The sequence below is a fragment of the Triturus cristatus genome, chromosome 4_1 (assembly GCF_964204655.1).
Source record: "Triturus cristatus chromosome 4_1, aTriCri1.1, whole genome shotgun sequence".
In the NCBI taxonomy this organism is placed as follows: Eukaryota; Metazoa; Chordata; class Amphibia; order Caudata; family Salamandridae; genus Triturus; species Triturus cristatus.
Genome location: NC_140585.1, coordinates 39,365,693 through 39,389,060, shown reverse-complemented (window position 1 = coordinate 39,389,060; position 23,368 = coordinate 39,365,693). Strand labels below are relative to the sequence as shown.

The following is a 23,368-nucleotide window of genomic DNA, read 5'->3' as shown; positions in this document are numbered from 1 at the left end:
CCAGTATTTAAGGAGCCTCAACGCAGACGAGCGCGCTTAGCGTTCTTGCTTGGAGCTCCGTTTCCGTCCTTATTCCGTCCTTGATCTTGCCTGACTTCCGGTATCTCGTTTCCTGTTTCCGTCGGCGGCCCCTAGCGGGTGGTGATCCTCCCCTAGCGGGTGGTGATCCTTGCCGGCTACTGGTGCTGACTAACTATCCTGGCCCCGGTGTTCTGCCCCGCAGCTCGCTCTTCCTACGCTGCCGGGCCGGACACTTGTGTTGTCTAACTATCCTGGCCCCGGTGTTCCGCCCCGCAGCTCGCTCTTCCTACGCAGCCGGGACGGACACTTGTGTTGTCTAACTATCCTGACCCCGGTGTTCCGTCCCGCAGTTCGCTCTTCCTACGCTGCCGGGCTGGACACTGCCATTATATATACGATTGCATTTCGAGGAAGAAGTACCTCATAACTCCTTTCTTCCACGTGTTCCTCTACTATTAGTGCTCCGCCCCGCGGTCAGGGCTTCTCCCTGCGGCCGGGCCGGGCACGGCCCCTTAACTCCTGTTATTCCGATCTCCCTATAACCCTATCCTGGTGCTCCGCCCCGCGGGCGGCTCTGTCCGTACCGCCGGGCCGGGCACTGCCTGTGTGTTCAGCCTTGCTCCTTACCTGGTGGCTCTACATGATTGAGGGATTCATTCCCTTGCCTGTCACACAAAGAAAGAGAGTCCTGTTGTTCATTTGGGAGACTTACGTGAACCACTGTGCAGTTCAATCTCAGTACGACAGAATCACGGTAACAGCGCTGTGCGCTGCCTTTTTTCTATACCTTGGTTCATGATACCAGTAAAGGGGGCACTTAGTCTTGCTTTGTTCTTTCTGCAGATTGTTCCATACTTCTCATTCCTAGTGGACCTAAGCTGGAGTACAATCCGATGTACTAGTAGTAGTCCAGTGAGTTGCACGTATTTGTAGCCTAGATTTTGGGGGAAAGTGGAACATTCTTCTAACGCTGTGTTCTCTATTATATAGGTTGACTCAATGTTGAATCTCTAACGTAATTTCCCTATTAAACGACTAGATGTAACCAAACAGTGGTAGGTGTGGTCAAGAGTTAGTCCTATCATTGGGTCATTCTATGAAGGCATAAGTTAACACAGTCTTTGTTTTACAGCGGGGTTCTTCTTCGCCTATTCCTGTCCTGCCGCCAGCCACGCTACAGGAGTTTCCCCCACCTTTCCTTGTTTTGTTTCCCTGTTTTCCCCTGGCGTGTCTTCCGATACTCTAGAGTCTGATAGAGTCGGAAGGCCGTAGGGGAAGGCTGAGGCATTCTCTCCTGGTTCCTGACGCTCCTGCAGAAATCTCCTGGCAGTCCTCACACCCTCTTGCACGTCTGCCTTTGAACGCAAAGGACAACCACCTGTAGCCACTAATGTCAATTCTTTCCCCAGTAAAACTCTCTGGTTTATTGTCGGATGGAGATAAGTACTTGCTAATTTTTTCTATAAACTTATCTCTCCATACTTCTTCATTCACTATCGTGAAGGGTGAACCAGAATCAGCAAAAATCTTTATTATACCGCCACCAATAGACATGTTACATTCCGGTTCCTTTCCCCGATATTGAGTACAAATCTCTCTTGTAAATTCATAACACTTTTTGTTTGTTGTTTTCCTCCTCACTTTCACTGTCAATTGAACCTTTAGCATCATACACACATTTCAACGTAGCTTCTTTTTGCGGTAAACTTTGGCATAATGTCCTACAATTCCACAATTACTACATCTTTGCTTAATTGCAGGGCATGACTTACTGTACGCCAAATGTTCCTTGCTGCCACAACAATAACACCTTCTGTCAGTGGTTGCTAAATTACTTTTTTAATCATACTTTCTACCATACTCACCTTTGCGAGACGTAACCTTGCATACACATGACAAATCCTTGTCTGGTTGCTTTAATTCTGTAGCACATCTCCCAGACATCTCTGATTTACGCACAATCGTAATAACTTCTTCCAATGGAGAGTCTCCGTTAATCCATAAACGTTCCTGGATAGTTGCATTATTGGCATGCATCACTAACTGATCCCTTTTTAAGCCATCATGAATGCCTCCACATTTGCAATCAATGGCCAAATGTTTAAGTTCAGCAACATAGTCATCCACAGCTTCACCCCTGTGCTGTTTGCGTTGAAAGAATTTAAACCTTGGCGCAAAATATTTGTCTAAATCTTGTAAACCTGCCAAAAATACATTTGTATCGCCCCCAACAATTGCTTTGGGCATTCGATTGTAAGTTTTCAATCTCACTGGACCTAAAGCGTGTAAAAGAATTCTTTTTTTCTGGTCTGCCAAACATTTTTTAGTATCATCAATTGCTGCAATATAGTTTTCGAAATATTCCTTCCTTTCTACCCACTTCATGGAAGGTTCCGAACCAGAAACACAAAAGCTGTGAGGAGGATTAATTGAAAATGTTTGCTGGGCCATTACAATGTAGAGCTTTGTTATTGTATAGTTTGAAACTGTTGTTAAATCCAAACAAGGGTATATATGAACAGAAACTGTCAATTTCTGCTGTAAAATAACCCCAAAGTCACGAATACTACTGGCAGAATAAGTAAAGAATTTCACATTCAAAAATATTCATGCCCATGAATTTCTCTTTTAAAAATATTCATGTCCATTTCATGAAGAAATTGTCTTGATGTATGGTTTTAGCAAATGTAATAATATATGTAAAAGAAAATGAGTCTTCGCACACGTAAGCATACGTTTTAGTAGTAAATGTGGGAGTGACAGAGGGGGTACTTGCTATTAAACGGGAGGGGGTTAGGTATGGGTAAGGTGGGTTAAAGGTGGGTAAGGGAGGTCTTTTGGGAAGGATGTGAACCCACCAACAAAAGAGTAAGGGCCTGATAACGGTCTTAGCGGATGGGTTAAGGACTTAAACTAAGATCCCAGAGGAAATATAATTAAATTATTCAAAATATAATTAAATGGTAAAACACATATTAAAATGGTACACATTTCTTCTTTTTTATATTTATTTAAAACAAAATGTTTTTACAATTACCTAATTAACTTGGAAAATATTGTATATATCACTTTTAATAATTATTGATGTGTAATGGATTATTAAACAAATCTTTAGGTTAGATTTTTTTATTAAAACTTGAGTAATTTTATTTTATAAGCCAATTCTTTTCAAATGCATTCAATATTGTATTTTTTAATCATTGTACTTTTTAAATATTTACATAAAAATTACTTTTATTGATATTTACACAAAACATATTTTTACAAACTTTTACCAGCACTTTACCAAATGGGAGACTCCACATTTGAGTATAGTGAAAAAGAAATATGTTCATGATACTTGGTTCCAGTGGTAAAATGAGCACGGACCCACATCTGGGCACACCTATCGCACTTATACACTGAAGTATACAAAAAAGTGGTAGGTAGGATGCTTGAATTAATCTCAGCCACTGGTAATTACTGGTAATTACTCCGGGCGCATCTCAGTCCATCGTTTTTTTAGTCCACAATTCCACCTCAGATCAGACCCAGATTTGTGCAAATCACTCTTCGCCCAGCTCCAACAGGAACCGTCCAGCCTAATGATGGCCCCATGTGGGGTGAAAGCAGTGTGGGGTTGCATGTGGTCCCATCTGGAACAGGCCTCGCCTGGCAGATCATGACGGACTGTTCCCATGAGCAGCGGGGTCGGAGCTGATTTGCATAAGGCGGGTCTTCCTCTAGAGTGCCACGTGGATGAAAAAAAATAGATTGGAATGCAGCCCCAAGCGACTGCTAGAGGTTGAGATTAGTTCAAGCATTCCACCCTTCACCTTGTTGTTGTTGCAATGATAAACATGCTCCATCTAACACACTATGCATGCATACCACCCTGACACAATTATGTTGAATATGCATAATGCTTCTAACTAACATGCTGTGCTCAAGTGAAAATATATTGTCTTTATATGTTCCCAAACATTGTATCACTTATCCAGACCAACATTCACACACACTCTCATGTATGACACTCAGGGCTAGGGCAAGCATTATTAAAAAAGAATTACACAAACATGTATTCGATTCAAAAACATCTCAGATTAGATCTTATCAGTCTTTAACCTTGCTGTGTTTTGGACTACATGTGGTGCAGTTCGAGTTCCTCAATTTCCCCTTACTACCACGGACAGAGTGAGTTCGCAGTCACACACACACATACACATCACACGCTGGTGGGGCCCATAACACCAACATTCATTCTAATCAATCTATCCGTACCTTTACTCAGAAGGGGATAAACATTTGGTTCCGAACTACACTGCTTCCCTTGATGGGAACTCGCTAACATTACTAACAAAAATCCCTCTACTCTCTTCCCATCAAGGAGAACCTATCTCGGTCAATTAATCATTTAGTTGGAATTAGCTTAATGACTCTTTTAATTCTCTTCATCAGTCAATAATACATTTCAATGAAAGAACAACCCGACACATGAATTCAATTAATATTTCTTTATCTAAATCAAATGCAGGTTAAAACCTAATTAATAAATTTTATCTTTTGTCATATTTACCTATTCTGGCTAGTTGTCGTTTTCTAAGTCAGAATCTGGTCCTCAGTCAAATCATCAAAGTTCTGCTCTATCATACAGAGTCACCGTCCTCTCCGTCAGCATAACATCAGGATACTGGACATTATGAAGTGCGTTCTAAACGACCCTCTCTAGTCTACTATTATTTATACTAAAAATTACATTCTAAATGTTACAATCGTCATTTTCAGAGCTTCTCATTAGACAATCAAAGTACATCCTAATTCATCAGGAAACATTCGATGTCGTTCCCACATATTAAAAGTTCCAAAACGAATGTATGGGAACATTGGCAATCCATAGTTTAGGTTGCAACAATTTCTGTTGAAGGGTTGGCCTTTCGCCCGGAGCAGCCTTGATGGGCACAGCGATGACAGTTCACCGGCAGGTCGCAGCTGCTGAAGTTTGCGCAGGCGCATTTCTCCTTTCCCTTCATGGATATTACTTCGTAAATGTCTGATTCAGTCGGCGGCCATTTTATAGCAGACGCAAATGGTCAACTTAAGCAAAGAAACACAAAAACGTCATTAATACATTAAAATGGTTAAATAGTGTTATTTCCCCTGCTAATACCCATATGTGTGTGCACTTATCTAGCCATATGCCACGTTCAAAGCCATTAGAACTCGTTTATTTAAGCATAATTCACAATAACATCACATAAGCAACGTTTATCCTATTAATATGCATACAGACTTAGTTTACATATTATTTTTTTAGCCATGCAAAGCAATCCCACATGTATTCTCTCGGTTAATAAGGTTGATTAGTTTTTCATACAACACTCTGTTAATTATTATGATTAATCATTAGTCGTTTTAATACAAACATACATAAATGGATTGGATATATAAAAAGAAAACATTTTACCCACTCCATCAAATGCACCGAGTCTCCCTCCTGTCTTCACCCGTGAGCAGAGTTTCTCCTTTGTACGTACTGTGGACTCTTTGCACTCAGGGCGGAGCTCTCCGCCTACTTCAAATAAACAGGAAATGACATACAGCAACAGGAAGTCAGGGCCAGGAAGTCGCCATGTTATTTTCATTCTGCGCCACTCTCTACTGCAAGAAGAATCCTCCTCCATACTGCTGCTCCTTGCCACACTCTTGCCCTCAACATGGCTGAGGGACTTGAGGAGAAGGCCCACTCCATTTTACAAATCCAAATTGAACATCAAAATGGAGCAGCTTGTAGTCAAATACCCTCAGCTTTATGGGGCACCAGAACCCCATCTAAGCAATACAGAATGGGGCCAAATCTGGTGGGACTTCGCCACATGCAGCAGTGAAGTGTCCACAAACGGCGGGTGAAGACATGCCGCAAGCGATGGGAGGACGTATGTTGCTGGGCCCGTAGAAAGGTCCAGGGCACAATGCATCTGTCCTCACCAGCCACACAGACTGCACTCCCGCACGGCACCATTGTACGGGAGGGTCCCGAAAGCTGCCTAGATGACTCTCAGCTGGAAGAGTTTGAGCAGCAAAGAGATGGTAAGCACATGTCTATTAGTCTTTGGCACATAGGTGTATGTGATTTTTTTAGAGTGAAGTCCTGTCACTTGTTCACTGTGAGCTTTGTCATAACCTTACTAATTCTCTTTAACATGTTTTGTTGTTGTATGAAGTTTTCAAAGCTCACATTTGATAACGTATGCTTATTCTTTTTCTTTGGCTTGAATGCTAATCTGTTTTTGACATTATGTTAATGCTGACCTTGGTTTAATGCTGACGTTGGTTTGCCGCTACCTTACTCCTAAACCACTATACGTTTGCTATGTATTATTTTCTAAGTTCACACAATTATGGACTAATATGTGGAACCTTTGACGTCCAAAAACCTAGACAAGTTCGACCTCTTTTAAAATACTTTGTAAACTGATGGGAGACACGTCTCCTCAATGCTAACCAATGTGTGGAACCTGTTTTGAACTTACATTTGATAAAGGAAATAAGACATATTACATAACTCAACTACGACCTATTCTTTGTCGTACTATGGCTGGAACCACAGTTATATTGTAAATTAGCAATTTCAAAGTCTGCAGATCCACAACATTTTAGTAGCATAGCACAGGACGAAGAGGGATATGGTAAAGTCTCCACATTGTAAGCTGCAAATTGTAGATATGCATTATTGATCCAATGATTTAACAAAGTGGTTTGTTACATTCTTTTTCAGAAGACCGGGCTGGCCAACCAAGGTCAGAGGAGGACCAGGGTCATGAAGAGACATCCTCAGCTCAAGGGCGGGCATGACCTCTACATACAGCCGAGGCGACAAAAGCCACCATCAGCAGAGGTAGTGCGCCTACCGGAGATTTACTCGATCTGCATCCAAGTGACTCCAGGCGGAGCCTGAAGAGACACTTGTGGGGGGCAGTGTATGTGGACACCACCAGCCAGGAGGAGGAAGTTGTTGTTCTCCTCCTAGGGCCATATGTAGGAAGCCAAATTGCGATCGCAAATGCTGAAATTCGCCGAATTTCGTTGTCATCGCAATTTGGGCAGTGTGCTATGTAGCACACAGAAACCCACACGCAAAATAAGGAATCGCAAAATTTGCGATTCCTTATTTTGCTAATGCATTTAAGGAATTCCAAATTGTGATTCCTTAAATGCAATGTAGGAAGCACCCAAGTTGTGCAATTTTGGCTTAAGGAATCGCATATTACCACCAACCTCAGGTTGGTGGTAATTTGCGATTTCTTTGAAAAATGCACTTTTTTGCATTTTTCAAAGTGCCGTGTGGCGCACATACATGCCATTAGCGCATGTATGTGCGCCACATGTGCACACATGTTTATTTCAGGGGTGCAAAAGGGTATCCTATTGACACCCTTGCAACCTTGAAATTGCATTCTCAATTTGCGATTCTCTAATTGAGAATCGCAAATTGAGAATGTCTTCCTATTCATTCCTATGGGCCTTCTAGCCCATAGGAATGAATGGCAAGGTATTCCTTATTTGCGAATCTCAATTTGGGATTCGCAAATAAGGAATAGGTGGGAATCGCAAAATATTTTGCTAATCCTACCTACATTCCGTTTTGCAATTCTCTAATTGCGATTCCCTAAAAATTGCAATTAGAGAATCGCAAAACACGTTTTACCTACATATGGCCCCTAGTGTCATAAACTCCCAAACCCAGACTTCATTTTGAGAGCGTTAAGTTAGCCTGTCTGCCTTTGACCACATTCAGTATGTCATTATCTTTCACCTAATTCGTGAAAGTGTCAAATGATCTAAACTATGGCTTTGCTAACACATAAGGTGACACAAGTCTGCTACAAGGTTCATGAGATCTGCCATTCAAGTGGATGTGTAAAATTAACATGTAGTCTGAATGTACTTGTTCCCATCAAGCTGATTCATACCAGTTATAACTTGGATTAATGGAAAGTCCCCCAATGTAGGGTAAAACTCAGTGGTCAACCCTATATAAACCATATGAATTGACCACTGAACTAGAGAGGTGTTCACCCCAGGTTATCACAAGAGGTCCTGCTAGATTTTCACATCAACTATTCTTATGCTGAGAGCCGATATAGAGAGTGGAGAGAAGCTGAGCCCAGCTGATGTGTTTTGCCTCTGAGAAAACACTCTCCCTGGCGGACGTCTGATAACCATAGCTGATCTGTTGTGAGTAGGTATGCAGCGCGCTGACATCCAAGAAACTCTAGAGGCAAGTTAACGAGTCCATGCTCTCATAGTGTAGCACACAGAAGTAGCCTTTAGGGTGTTAGGATGCTGAGAATATGGTAATTATGTTAGAACTGTTCCTATTATTTTCATTACTTGTAACATGCATGAGTGCTGTTTTGAATATATTCTGTGTGTTTATTACTCATGTACTAAGCAACAGGATGAGACTGTTGAAATAAACACTTTTAAACATATATAGTCTCATTTCGTAGTACAATACATGTGGGTGCTATTCTAAAGAACGAAAGTGGGTTTGAATTGCCAATGCATTCCTGAAACCTTTACAGGACTGTTAGTCACCAGAAAGCATGGACATCACACCAGCAGGAGTTGTGTGGGGCTACAATAAACTGAACTTCCCCGCTCAAGCGCTAGTGCACTGAGCTCAGTCTAGGCACCCAAAGACAAGTCTTGTAGACCTAGGCCAGAGCCCTAACTTTTGCAATATGGTGCCCAACTTCTGACTTTCAGATTGTTTGGACCTTTGAGTAGGCTTTGAGTTTACCCACACAAGAGAATCATCATTACAAGTATATAGAGACATCTGTAGTAATTATGGTAACAGTCTACTGTTGGTTAGTCAAACTTGACTCTTAAAAAAGTTATTCCAAAGCTGTGATTTTCTATGTTTTTGACTCTCTCATTTTGCTGAATCCATTTGATTAAAATGACGGCTCTTCCAATTGTGTTAGAAGTAAATTACTGAGAGGCAGTCATATTCCGTCTCAGGAATAGAGGTGCTTCCAATGCAGGGGGGCGTTATATTCGTATTAGCTGCACATGCAGTGTGAGCCTTTAAAACATTTTACTCATGGGTGGAATTTGAGGCTATAGACGCTGCCTCAGGGAAGTTTCAGGCTTATAAACCAGCAGCAGCGCCTGTAGATTATAGAGATTACCACAATCTGTAAATCTCTTTAATTTACCAAGAACACCAGAATAGGTTTGCTGGTGAGATACCAAACACATGCAGGAATGTTCGATTGGGTCTTCCGAGTAATGAAGGGGCTACATGGCCAATATTAGCTAGGTATAAAATCTTACCACTTGCTGACATTGTAGGAATCTTAAATGATACACTCTCATTATACAGGACACTCACACAATGTGTGGTATGAACCATAAACGCTAAAGCAGCTCTTACAGGCCCAGCAGTGCAGGAGCAGACTGCTGTACGAGCAATCAGTCCACAGACAATAAACACTATTGTAGCAGGGATTCTGCTCTGAAACAGAACTATGTCTGGGACCACAGGGCATCAGTCTGTAGGGACTGAGCCACCATACCACATCAGTACCTATGGGCCCAGATTTGACTCGTTAATGGTGCCTCACTCTCCCTCCTAACCTTTCCAGAGAGACAAGTGATTTGGCATCCCAGAACACAACACCCTTGATCCTCTCAGGGATCGCGGCAGCAGGCCATCACCTTTCGTTCTCTCACTCCTACACGTCCACAATAAATGAAAAGAGACATGAAGGAAGCTGACAACATTTATCGAAACTATTGTGGTCTATTATGAAGCAACTGTGCTGCAATCAGAAAGCATATGCAGGTCAATAGTGTGATTAGCATAATTAGGAGACCATCCACGATAGCAGGCCCTGTCATATTAGCTGACAGACTTGCCTAAGCCTTCCCTCACTATGGAGAACAGTGATATATCATAGATCTCTGGGATTAGTGGCAAACCCCATCGTGCCACATATAGATAGTTGTTCTACATCTCAGCTGGCGCAGCTCTCTCCTCTCTGGACATTTGCTCGATGAGAATGTCTTCGCTCTGTGTGTTTTCAAAACGACAAGCTCCAGATTATATGATAAAACTTACGTGGTCAACAACAGCAGCTGGACGTCTCTATTATGTCTGGATGCCAGTGTCAGACCACAGAGAATAATAAGGAGCAGTGTTGTTTGACCTCGCATGAGATGTTCCCACTAAATCCCAGTAGAAGAACAAAATCCAAAAACACGTGCAGCTTATTTGTAAAATTACAAAGTGACACAAACACATGCGTGATATTTTGTAATGTGAGCAAAGCAAAAGCGGTCTACAGTGTCCACAGTTAGGCTACCATAGTGAAAATAACACCGAGCTCCATAAGGAACACACCACACTGTCATTGGAAAGATGCCCGCGAAGCATGATGAGTTGCTCGCAAGACCCACCAGTTGAAAGCGTTTACCCTCACACAACACCCCAAGGCAAGCAGTGAATACGGACTCTGTGACTTCCCCATTCGAATGATGCCACCTGAAGAAGAGCGTAACAACTGGGGAAGTATATTTGCATGTATTTACACAACACGCATTGCACACCCTCACTAGCAGTTCTCTCCAAAGCATTGAAACAAGTACAATATGAGCACAGGGTGCACCGCCTCTGGACGTAGGTGTGAAATGGAAAGGAAATATTTGTACACGTCCCTCAATCATCCTAAGCTACATTAAGGGAGAAGTGTCAGAGGCCTGCAGCAGTTCTAGTTCAGAAGCGTGAACGAGACATATTGAGAATAATATCTGACGTTTATGCCTCTGTGGACCGTGATACTTTAGGTACGCAGACAAATAAACCACATTTAGAACCTAAAAGTGATGTTGAGAGTTCCAGCAAGGATAAAACTGTAGCTGAAGGCAAAAAGAAACAGAGGGGGAGAGAGAAAAGACAGATTGGATCTCCTGTAACTCGGGAGCCCAGCCGGAATAATTATAATTTGGGGGACCGCAATAAAATGTAAAAACCCAGAACTGTATCAGTATTCTAATAGCTCTCTTCCTGTTCTTTTCAGGGCTCGCAAAGTAAACAAACAAAGAGGAGGTCGGACAGAGCAGTGAAGAAAAGAAGACTACAGCAAGCAGAAAGGTGCAACAGACTGAAGTCAGTGTAAAGAGGGAACAGAAAGATTTGGACCCTAAAACTCAATTTAAAAAGGGGAAAGTGGAAGGACTTTCTAATAGCAGCTACAGATACTTCTGTGAAATGGGACCTGGGCTTCTAGACAGTGCAGCAGAAGTAACAATGGTGCATCAGACTCCCTAGAGGTTTCTGGCGGTAAGTCCAACTGAGAAGTTCATACAGATTGAAACTCCAGATAAACATGTAGGGCCCGATTCACAGAACTAACTTAAGACAAAATCCTAAACTTACTACCATTTTGGTATTCACAGAAGGCACTTACTCATTTTGGTATTCACAGAAGGCACTTACTCATTTTGGTATTCACAGAAGTTAGGAGTCCTAAGTTTAGGACTCCTAAATGCCTTCTGTGAATACCGAAAGTCTTAAAATTAGGATTTTTCGCAGTTTAGTAGTAGTATAGTTAGGACTCCTAACTTTAGGACTCCTAAATGCCTTCTGTGAAAACCGAAAGTCTTAAAATTAGGATTTTTCTCAATTTAGTAGTAGTAAAGTTAGGACTCCTAACTTTAGGACTCCTAAATGCCTTCTGTGAATGCCGAAAGACTTAAAATTAGGATTTTTCTCAGTTTAGTAGTAGTATAGTTAGGACTCCTAACTTTAGGACTCCTAACTTTAGGACTCCTAAATGCCTTCTGTGAATACCGAAAGCCTTAAAATTAGGATTTTTCTGAGTTTAGTAGTAGTAAAGTTAGGAGTCCTAACTTTAGGACTCCTAAACTGAGAAAAATCCTAATTTTAAGACTTTTGGTATTCACAGAAAGCATTTAAGAGTCCTAAAGTTAGGACTCCTAACTTCTGTGAATACCGAAGTGAGTAAGTGTCTTCTGTGAATACCAAAATGAGTAAGTGCCTTCTGGGAATACGAAAATGGTAGTAAGTTTAGGATTTTGTCTTAAACTAGTTCTGTGAATCGGGCCCGTAAATCCTCCCGTTAGGGTTTATAATTCAGATATACAAATTGAGGGGGATACACTGCACACAATTGAAGCAGTCCTCTAGCCCTATTTATCTGAAAATGAGGACATATTTTAGCAGAACATAACTGGCCCATGGTGTTTATTAGGAGAGCACCCAGAGAGGAGGAGGAAATATTAGTAGCCATTTCCTTCACAGTACCTGAGGATGTCGGGGAAATCTATTCAAGAGAGTGGGCTGTCAAACAAGCTTCATCTTTATACAGAAACTAAGCGGGCGGGATAAACACTATCCCATGTCATTCATGTATGCCGTGAGCATCAAGTACAGGCATAATATCCCATGAAGTCAGAAGCAGAGTGCAATATAAAAGGAATCTTAAATCAACTGCAATATCAGGGCATTGTAGCACCTCGTCTTTTACCAGGGAACACTCTCTTTATCCTGTTTTACAACTGATGGATCCTTTGTCTTGTGTTTCCCTATATGGAAGATTTTTGGGAGATTACCATTTTCAAGCTGGACTAATGGGAAACCTCCAACTTATGTTGATCCTACTGAGTGGAGAAAATGATTGATGAACATCCCAATGACATAGTCAACAAAATAGACCCACCGCCCCCTCAGCTTAGCCCCTTTTACCATCTTACATTGGTTGGCCTTCTAGCCCCTCTGTACCTCTTATCCCCTTCCATACCTCTTCTGTATGTCTGAAAGAGTTATTTCATCTCTTCTGTCAAAGCTATGATTTTTATCCAATTAATTTCCTGTAGAGTTGCCACCTTTTTTGAGAAAAATACTCCCTATTTCTGCCTGTTTTGGGGTTTGGAAGGGCCATAGGCTGAAACTCGAATAACAGTGTGTGATATCCTCTGCATTAATTTTCATCCTAACAATCCCGCCTCTGTTTTTTAAAAAGCCTTTAAGAACAGTCTAGGCAGCGTGAGAATTCTTTTCATGTGTTTTAGTCTTGCATTTATGGCTTTCAGTTTATTCTCCAAACAGCAAAAATACCGGATTTAAATGGAATTGTTGCGTTTCTTACTTGCTGGGGCATGATAGTACTAGCCAAACTTGTAAAATACTGGCCAGACTTGTAAAATGCTGGTCAGACCTGTAAAATACTGGCCAAACCTGGTGCACAAAGACGAAGGGGGCCACTTAAAAACACACTCCACAGGAGGACTTAAAGCGAAGTCCGGTGGGTCTCCTTGAAAAGAGGAGGTTGCAAGGGCTTGTGGACCATGGGAGCACAGCTTGTTAGTCGGTGCCAGGGTCGGGTGCGGAGCGAACAGGTCAGCCGGGCGTGTGCATCTTGAGGTCCTCGCTGTCAGGAGCAGGACTTGGAAAGGCGATCTCTGGACACCTGGGTCACTCAGGAAGTGGGTCTCGGGTGTCTCGACGTCCCTCAATGGGTGCTTGCTTCTAGTGCTTTGGGAGTCTGGTGTGGACTCTTTTTCTTGGTGTTTGCCGTTGGGGGTCCGGTACCCCAGGTTTTGGTGAGCCGCATATCAGGGAGGTCCTGGTGACTCCAAACTTGGTGTGGAGTCAGATCTGACCCTCCGGAGCGGTTGTACCTTTTCTTACTTAAGGTCTGCGTCAAGGTCGTCAGGGAGCAGCAAGTCGACAAACCGGACTTCAAGGGACAGGTGCCTATGGGGTGCAGGGGAGTGATACCTTCACGCAAAGGAGCTTCTTAGCGATTGGTTGAAGGCTGGAGTTGCTCCATGGTTCTTGGAGTCCTTTCAGGCTCAGGATGACACAGCAGGCAATGATTATTGAGTCCTGAAGGCATCAGGCGCCTTTTTCTTCTGCAGCAGAGCTTCAGTTCTCAGGAGGTGGGTCTTCTTTGTCCTGGTCTTCTCTTGTCCATAAAATCTGATGTTCTGGTCTCAGGGTGCCACCTAAATATTGCATTTAAGGGAATTACAAAAGGAGATACGTGGTAGCCAATGGGCTACTTACCTTTAGGGTGTCTACACCCTCTAGTGGCCTCTTCCCGTGGGAAGGGGAACTACCCTAGCCCTGATAAGTTGTTTTCCACCATTCCAAGATGGTGGAATTTCAGGAGAGGGGTTCACATCGCCTGCCCTAGGGGTGGTGCAAGCTAAGTGGGAATGTCATGCTCCTTCACTCGCGGAGCCAAAGACGAAGGCGCGTAGGTCGCGTCCTCCTGTTCCGCGTCAAAAGGGGTATAAAGACTACAACTCCCAGAGGCTGGGCCATTTCCGGGTGAGGACCCGGAGAACCAGGAAACCAATAAAAACACTGCCAAGACACGAAACGGCGCTTGACAATCCGTTCCGGACCCTGGCTGCTAGCGGACGCTTTCTTTTCCGCGGATAAAGTAAGCAGAGAATCGTTGGTGCATACCTTGAGGACTTCACAAGACTCGTGGAGCGGTGAGGACTGCACAAGACTCGTGGTGCGGTGAGGACTGCAATCGTGGTGCGTTGAGAACTGCACAAGACTCGTGATGCAGTGAGGACTGCACAAGACTCGTGGTGCGGTGAGAACTGCACAAGACTCGTGGTGCGGGGAGGACTTCACAAGAGCGGAGGTATACATGCCGGAGCCTCCGAATTCCTACGCCTTCCCTGACGAGCCTCATTCCTCGAACCTTCAGGTAACGTGTTGCCCTACTTCCTGAGCACTGTGTGTACTCCCCCCTGACTAATTGTTATGATGCAAAAGGGGGCTTCAGGACAGCGTTAGACTCACGAAGCACTGTGATACCTTTGGGGCTGAGACCAGTAAAACTTTAACTCAGCCACTGTGAAGAACCAACAGTGTCCAGACTACTATGCGGAGGCACTCCTGTCAGCTGTGAGGAAAACAGCGCAGGCGTGACGCTTAGGACAGTTCTCAGCGGGGACAACAGACCTACAGGTACGTCTGTGACATTGATCACCAGAAGAGGTGAATTAGGATCATTTAGGGCAGTGGTTCCCAAACTTTTGACTCCTGAGGACCCCCATTGAGTCACCACTGGAAGTCGGGGACCCCCAAGCAATTTGTCAAAATTAAAACAGTAATTCCCAAAAAATACACACACATGTGCACACTTTTTGCGACATTACAGTGTCGATAGAGGCTTTATCTTATTTACAAGGCAGCGTTAAGCCACATAACATGGCTTAATGCTGTCTTTTAAATAAGGCCCCCCTGTCAGGCACTGCCACCGCAACACCCATTGATTTTGACACTGTCCCCTATTTACAAGGGCAGCATGAATAGGAGGCAGCGCCAAAATTAAGACCAGGGAAAACCAGGTCTTAACTTGGCACAACAAGGAGAAATCCCTTATTTCTCCTCGTTTTTGCTTTTTCCATGTGGCTTGCCTTGTACAGCACACATGGAAAAGGCAAAACGCCTTGAATTGTTTAAGTTTAGGAAGGTGACCCTTCCCGCACATAAACAATCTTTTTAAAAAATGCCATTAGGCAGCACACATAGAAGTGACAAAACGGCATTTCAAGATTGTTTATGTGCAGGAAGGGGGACCTTCCTGTACATAAAGAATCTTCCCCTGCATGCACACACCCTTCCCATAGCGCAAGGGAGACTGCATTGGCGCTAAACTGCTAGGTGTAGCGCCAGCATTGGGGGAAACGCAGGGCTGCACCATATTCTTGTAAATATGGTGCAGCCCTGGGCCAGACTGGAAACCCAAAGCAGCCCTGGCAAATGTTTTCAAACCAGTCGCCATACGGTGCACACCAAGTGTAGTGAGTGAGCCTGACCACTACAAAGGGGGCTTTGGGAGGCTCTCCCCCCAAGAAATGTAGGAAACAATGGTGCATTCTAAAACACATTTATCATTATATATTAAATTGTATTAGCTTTTAACGAATAGTAAATGAAGACCTTACTATACACTAGGATACGACATTCTTTGTTGGGGTTCTTCAACGATTCCCTTATTATCACCCTTCAACAGTGCCTCTCTTCACCCAGTGGTCAGCATTGACTTACAATAAAAATATATTTCCGCCCAAATAAACCTTTTTAGCAGCATCAGGATAATGAAAGACTGGGAAAAAACATAGGTTACTAACTTGTACCATGCAGTTTGCAAGCAGCTCTTTGATGACAGTTTATAGGTCACTGTTCTAGATTTTGGTTGTCACTTATGCACTGCACAGTAACAAAATAATCTCTGTGACAAAAGCAGTAACACACTCACCTATGCACATAAAATACTGTTTTTCAAAATGCGTGGTACACGTTCTTTGCAGCAGGCATATTAACCCTCTGTGCTACACTAGATAACTCAAAGCTGCCACTGGACAAACTCTCATCTCTCCAGCAGGTGCATTAATCACTGGCTTTATTTTGACACTTTTATTGCTGCTCGAAAACTGCTAATTAGACAAGGAACTTTGCAGTGCTTTTAAAACTGCCTCCTGCGGACCCCCTGGGAATGTGTCACGGACCCCTGGGGGTCCGCGGACCACAGTTTGGGAAACACTGATTTAGGGGGTAATATAGAGTACTGCTCTTCCCTAATGCGTGTTTCTGTGTCCTTCATACAGGCAGTTGAGACTCCCTCGTAGACCAGAACCCTCTAGCCAGAGACCCTGAAGACCTGTTGTTCTGTTCCTTGTCCCCCGGGTGCGTTCCTTCATAGCTGTATTCTATTACACTCTGGGAGAGAACGTGTCCGGTGGCGAAGGAATCATATTCTTCTCGACATCGTCCCTGCTAGCTGCTACGCAGAGGTTAGTGGGCTCTCTTTTCCTTCTTGAGCTGCTGACACCTGACAGATTGTCAAGCCCAAGAACGACGCCCAGCCCGGACGATGGACACGAATGTTGTGTTGTCCTCCCTGTTGGAGAGCTTAACAGCGCTACAACAGGAGGTGCAAACTTCACGCCTAGAAAATCAGGATTTACGTAAAGAAGTGAATACCTTAAGACGAGAAGTCGCAGGTTTATCCCGTAGGCGCCCGAGTCCTTACATCAAGGACGCAACACTCCAACCCCCTTCTCACCCCACCCGACTTCCCTCAGTCGTTGATACACAAGGGGGTGGGTTCTTCGCAGCCTCTCCTAGTCCCCCAACAACCTCCGAGACCGTTCCAGCGATCCATGTGATCCAGAATCTCAGTATTCCATTGGCGCCGCCAGAACGCTTCTATGGAGAACCTAAAAAGTTTGAGACGTTCCTCAATCAATGTCGACTGCACTTTTTGTGTAAACCGTCGGTCTTTCAGGAGGACACGGCAAAAACAGCCTTCATGATGTCCTACATGGGAGGGAAAGCGGCCAGTTGGACCATACCCTTAATGGAACGAAATGACCCGGTGTTGCACCGCTTTGCAGACTTCTGTGTAGAGCACAGAAAACTCTTCGATGGGAAGTCCCATATGATGTCCCTGGATCGCGAACTCCTTACCCTGCGGCAGGGGTCCCAGGACCTCTTAACTTACATCACCTCTTTTAACCGGTAAGTGGTGGAGACCGACTGGCCACAGGAGAAACGGACCACCCTTTTTTACCAAGGGCTAAGAGGAGATCTGAAAGACGTTTTGGCACAGGTGGTTCAATTGCCCCCCACGTGCGAAGAACTGATAGATCTTACCGTCCAATTGGATCACCGTTTGCAGGAGAGAAAAGGGGATCGGAGCCGAGGGGAGATGCGTCCTTTTCTCCCTCACCCAAAAAACTCAATGGAGGAAAGCCCCAAAGGAACTGAAGGACCCGAACCGATGCAAATCGGGGTGATCCGAGGTCCCCTCACTCCAGAGGAGTGAGAAAAACGGAGAAAAATGAAACTCTGTTTATATTGCGGTAAAGGAGGGCATTTCATATGGGAATGCCGAGCCCGAGCTCAGCTCCCCGAGCGGAGCAGCTCACCAAGAACCATAGCCTCCATGGAAAACCCGGAACCAGCGGAAAACTAACAAACCCGAGTCAGACAGAGATCCCTGATTCGGGTGATTTATGTTTACCGATCTCATCTATCATACCAAACATTCTTCAACCGGCTGTAGCACATCTGAATGTAGGTGTTTCCTTGTGGGTTACAGAGTCGAAAGCGGTGCATTTGGAAGCTGTGCTCGATTCTGGGGCGACAGGAAACTACATGGGCCAAACATATGCACGACACCTTGGAGTGGCGTGAGAAAGAAAAAAGAACCCTGACAACGTGAGAACCGTGGACGGCTCAGAGCTGACGTCCGGACCCGTCGTAAACCGGACCCCTCGCCTCCTGATGCGGCTCGGTAAGGACCATTACGAACGCATCTCTTTTGATCTAATCGATGCCCCCAGTTTCGTCTCATATTGGGCATACCATGGCTTACTTTACATGACCCCAAGATCAGCTGGGCCGACCGCACGGTCTCCATGAATTCCCCATATTGCGAGGCACACTGCACCGAAAAGACTGCCAGACCAGAGACCAATTCCACGTCACTCGCATTACTGATGGCAGACGCGTGTAGCCCATCAACTCCTGAAAAACCAACCTTGTTACCTGAGGCCTACCATCAGTACCGGGCTCTTTTTAACAAACAGAAGGCAACTCAACTACCTCCACACAGAACCCATGACTGCCGTATCGAATTGATTCCCGGAGTGGACATACCGTGCAGCCGTGTTTACGCCCTGACAGAGCCCGAAACACAATACCTCAAAAACTTACTTGAACGAAAACCTGGTCTCCGGATTCATCACTCATTCTTCCTCGCCGGCATCATCCCCATCTCTTTTCTTTATTCCGAAGAAAGATTGTGCCGAATTGAGGACTTGCATAGACTATAGAGCGTTAAATCGGGTCACAGTAAAAAACCGCTACCCTCTCCCATTGATCCCGGTACTTCTAGACCAGCTGAAAGGCGCCAGGTTTTTTACTAAATTGGATTTAAGGGGTGCATATCATCTCGTCCGAGTACGGAGTGGGGACGAGTGGAAAACCGCCTTCCGAACCAAGTACGGGCTTTTCGAATACCGGGTGATGCCGTTTGGGCTCTGTAATGCCCCAGCGGCTTTTCAATATTTTATGGATGAGGTGTTGAGAGGCCTCCTGGACGTCTGTTGTGTGGTGTATATCGACGATATCCTCATCTATTCTCCCTGTCTTAAGGATCACGTCAGGCATGTGACGGCAGTTTTGGAAAGACTGCAGCAACATTCCCTGTACGCAAAGTTGGAGAAATGCCTGTTCCATGTGCAAGAGGTGGCCTTTCTCGGCTACGTGATTAATGCGGAGGGTTTTCAGATGGATGATACGAAGGTGGAGGCGATCACCCGCTGGAAGACTCCCCAGCATGTCAAGGCGGTCCAAAGTTTCTTGGGATTCGCAAATTACTACAGACGTTTTATTAAAGACTTCTCCAAAGTAATCCAAACCATAACTCAGTTGCTACGAAAACATGCCCCATTTGTGTGGGGAGAAGAGGCCGAAAAGTCGTTTCAGGACTTGAAATCCAGATTTACCCAAGCCCCCATTCTAAGACACCCTGACTCTTCTCTCCCATTTGTGGTGGAAACGGACGCTTCCTAGTACACCCTAGGAGGGGTATTATCCCAGCGACACCCACAAACAGGACAGCTACACCCGGTGGCCTACTTCTCCAAAAAACTCACTGCCAGCGAACTTAATTACTCCATCTCAGACAAAGAGTTGCTAGCCATCAAAAGGGCATGTGAGGAATGGTGCCATTATCTCTTGGGGGCCCAACACAAAATCGAAATATACACCGATCACCGGAATCTGTTGTTCCTCAAAACAGCTAGAGCGCTTACACCCCGCCAGCTTTGTTGGACCTTGTTTTTTGCTGATTATGATTTTGTCATCAAATACAGACCAGGCTCCCAAAATGGGAAGGCGGACGCGCTCTCCCGCCTTGAAGACCTTGAGAAACAGGGAGACACGGAAATGCAGGAACCTCCCTTGATACTAGCGGAGGGTACCGTCGCGGGCTCAACCCTGGCGGTACTCACCACCCAGACCTTCCTCGAGGAAGTCAGGACAGGACTTCCCTAGCCGATATTGATATACAGGCCTGGATCGAAGAAGAACCTGAGCATAGAGTCCTAACTGAGGACTTATTGTACCGACTTCACGCACTATACGTACCTACGGCGAGTCTCCAGAAGCAGGTCCTGGCTTGGGTTCACGATACCGCGTTAGGAGGACACCTTGGAACCTCCAAAACCGTTGCCAGTATTGAACGCTCCTTCTGTTGGCCGACAGTCAAGAAAGACACAAAGGAATACCTTAGTGAGTGTTCGATATGCGCGCAAGGAAAGGCGATACACTCTAAACCCATGGGACTTCTACGCTCTTTGCCCATTCCTCCCAGACCTTGGCATACCGTCTCTATAGATTTTATCGTGGAAATGCCCCCCTGCAATGGATACACAGCGGTGCTAGTAGTGGTGGACCATTTGACTAAAATGGGGCATTTCATACCTCTGAAAGGGCTACCTACCTCATCCGAATTAGCCCTTATCTTTCTCCAACATGTAGTCAGAGCCCATGGCATACCAAACGTTCTCATCACAGACAGAGGACCCCAATTCACCTCTCGGTTTTGGAGAGAGTTATGCAAGGCCATGGACATCGATGCCAGGCTGTCCACCAGTTATCATCCCCAAACAGATGGCAAAACGGAACACCTCAATCAGACTGTGGAACAGTACCTTCGATGTTTTTCCCTCCAGAGTGCTACAAACTGGATTACCCTTCTATGGACAGCGGAATTTACATACAATAACTCCGAACACTCCACGTTGGGATGCTCTCCCTTCTTCTGCTTGTACGGGTACCACCCAAACATGCTCACCTTTGAGTGGCCCATTCAATCACCAGTTCCTAGCATTCAAGAACATCACGCACATTTACGCGCCGTGCTACAGGAAGCGAAACAACACCTCAAGAAGGCGCAGGCGGCACACAAGAAATTTGCAGATCGAAAAAGAACAAAAGAACCAGCATATAAGGTGGGGGACATGGTCTGGCTGGCTACGAAAAACTTACATTTAAAGGGGGCCAACAAATTTAAACCCAAATACATAGGTCCCTATACCATAGTTGAAGCCATCAACCCGGTAGCCATGAAACTGTCCTTACCCCCTTCATGGCGCATACACCCCGTATTCCATGTGTCCTTACTACAACCGTGCCCTGACCACATTAGATTGCCAGAACGACCCCCCCCCCAATAGAAATCGAAGGACAAGAGGAATACGAGGTACAAGAAATCCTAGATTCCCGGCTGGTAAGGGGTAGGGTTCAGTACTTGGTAGACTGGAAAGGGTATGGGGTCGAGGATAGAACCTGGGAACCCGTACAGAACCTCCACTGCCATGATCTCGTAGCACGATTTCACGAGGCTCACCCTGGTAAACCAGGACGACCGCCGAGACGGCGTTTCTTACGAGGGGGTTCTGTCATGCTCCTTCACTCGCGGAGCCAAAGACGAAGGCGCGTAGGTCGCGTCCTCCTGTTCCGCGTCAAAAGGGTTATAAAGACTACAACTCTCAGAGGCTGGGCCATTTCCAGGTGAGGACCCGGAGACCAGGGAAACCAATAAAAACACTTCCGGGACACGAAACGGCGCTTGACAATCCGTTCCGGACCCTGGCTGCTAGCGGACGCTTTCTTTTCCGCGGATAAAGTAAGCAGAGAATCGTTGGTGCATACCTTGAGGACTTCACAAGACTCGTGGAGCGGTGAGGACTGCACAAGACTCGTGGTGCGGTGAGGACTGCAATCGTGGTGCGTTGAGAACTGCACAAGACTCGTGATGCAGTGAGGACTGCACAAGACTCGTGGTGCGGTGAGAACTGCACAAGACTCGTGGTGCGGGGAGGACTTCACAAGAGCGGAGGTATACATGCCGGAGCCTCAGAATTCCTACGCCTTCCCTGACGAGCCTCATTCCTCGAACCTTCAGGTAACGTGTTGCCCTACTTCCTGAGCACTGTGTGTACTCCCCCCTGACTAATTGTTATGATGCAAAAGGGGGCTTCAGGACAGCGTTAGACTCACGAAGCACTGTGATACCTTTGGGGCTGAGACCAGTAAAACTTTAACTCGGCCACTGTGAAGAACCAACAGTGTCCAGACTACTATGCGGAGGCACTTCTGTCAGCTGTGAGGAAAACAGAGCAGGCGTGACGCTTAGGACAGTTCTCAGCGGGGACAACAGACTTACAGGTACGTCTGTGACATTGATCACCAGAAGAGGTGAATTAGGATCATTTAGGGGGTAATATAGAGTACTGCTCTTCCCTAATGCGTGTTTCTGTGTCCTTCATACAGGCAGTTGAGACTCCCTCGTAGACCAGAACCCTCTAGCCAGAGACCCCGAAGACCTGTTGTTCTGTTCCTTGTCCCCCGGGTGCGTTCCTTCATAGCTGTATTCTATTACACTCTGGGAGAGAACGTGTCCGGTGGCGAAGGAATCATATTCTTCTCGACATCGTCCCTGCTGGCTGCTACGCAGAGGTTAGTGGGCTCTCTTTTCCTTCTTGAGCTGCTGACACCTGACGGGGAACTCTCCTCCTAATCAAACAAATGTTCCCGCCTTTCGTGCTACCAAAAGTGGAGCAGGAAAGGAAGCTTGGCTTCCCTATCTGGAGGTTCCTGGGTTGGATTTCAAAGGCGTTGCAGCTTCCTGCCCAGGAAGGCCACCCTGTAGTGGAGAAAGTGTGAAGCACCTCCGCCCACAGCAGGCATTGTCTCTGTCCTCTAAGAGCGCTGACTCTCACCCCATGAGGTTAGAAATATGTCTGGTGGTGGCAGACTGGCAAAAACAAGTCAGGGACCACACCAGTGTTTGAAAGGTTTCATGGGACCCTCTAAAAGGGTCTCCTGTGTGAATTTATTAATAAATTCAACACTGGCAACAGTGAGGATTTATGAAGATAAGATGTTTGGTACCAAACATCTGAGAAACCAGTGAAGCCATCATGGAGCTAAGAAACCTGTGTTGACAAGTATCCAGCCCAGGTGTCATCGGCGTAGGAAACCACCTCCATCCCGAAAGATCTTATTAACTTGGCAAGTGGGGCCACATAGATATTGAAAAGGGTCGGACTAAGGAGGAGTGTGGCTCAATGGTTAGAGCGGCAGACCCTGAAGCAGAGTTCTGGCCAGGGACCATGGTTCGATTCCCGCCTCGGCGGGACTCGGGCTCAATTTCCTCGGACCTGTCTGTTCTCGCCTCGGTGCCTATTCTAATCACGGGCCCCATGCTGCAACTCTGGGCAATAGCTTGCT

The 23,368-nt window shown here is 45.4% G+C and overlaps 1 long non-coding RNA gene across 2 annotated transcripts in view; it reads left to right on the top strand.

The window, feature by feature from the left end:
- LOC146839404 (uncharacterized) overlaps nucleotides 1–23,368 on the top strand; it is a 54,844-nt gene that overhangs the window by 24,143 nt on the left and 7,333 nt on the right. The window contains exons 2-3 of one of the 2 annotated variants that reach the window (XR_014981071.1): nucleotides 6,776–6,895; nucleotides 11,088–11,350. This is a non-coding gene — a long non-coding RNA (uncharacterized LOC146839404). The remainder of the gene's footprint in view (nucleotides 1–6,775; nucleotides 6,896–11,087; nucleotides 11,351–23,368) is intronic. The other variant, XR_014981072.1, reaches the window with a different exon arrangement.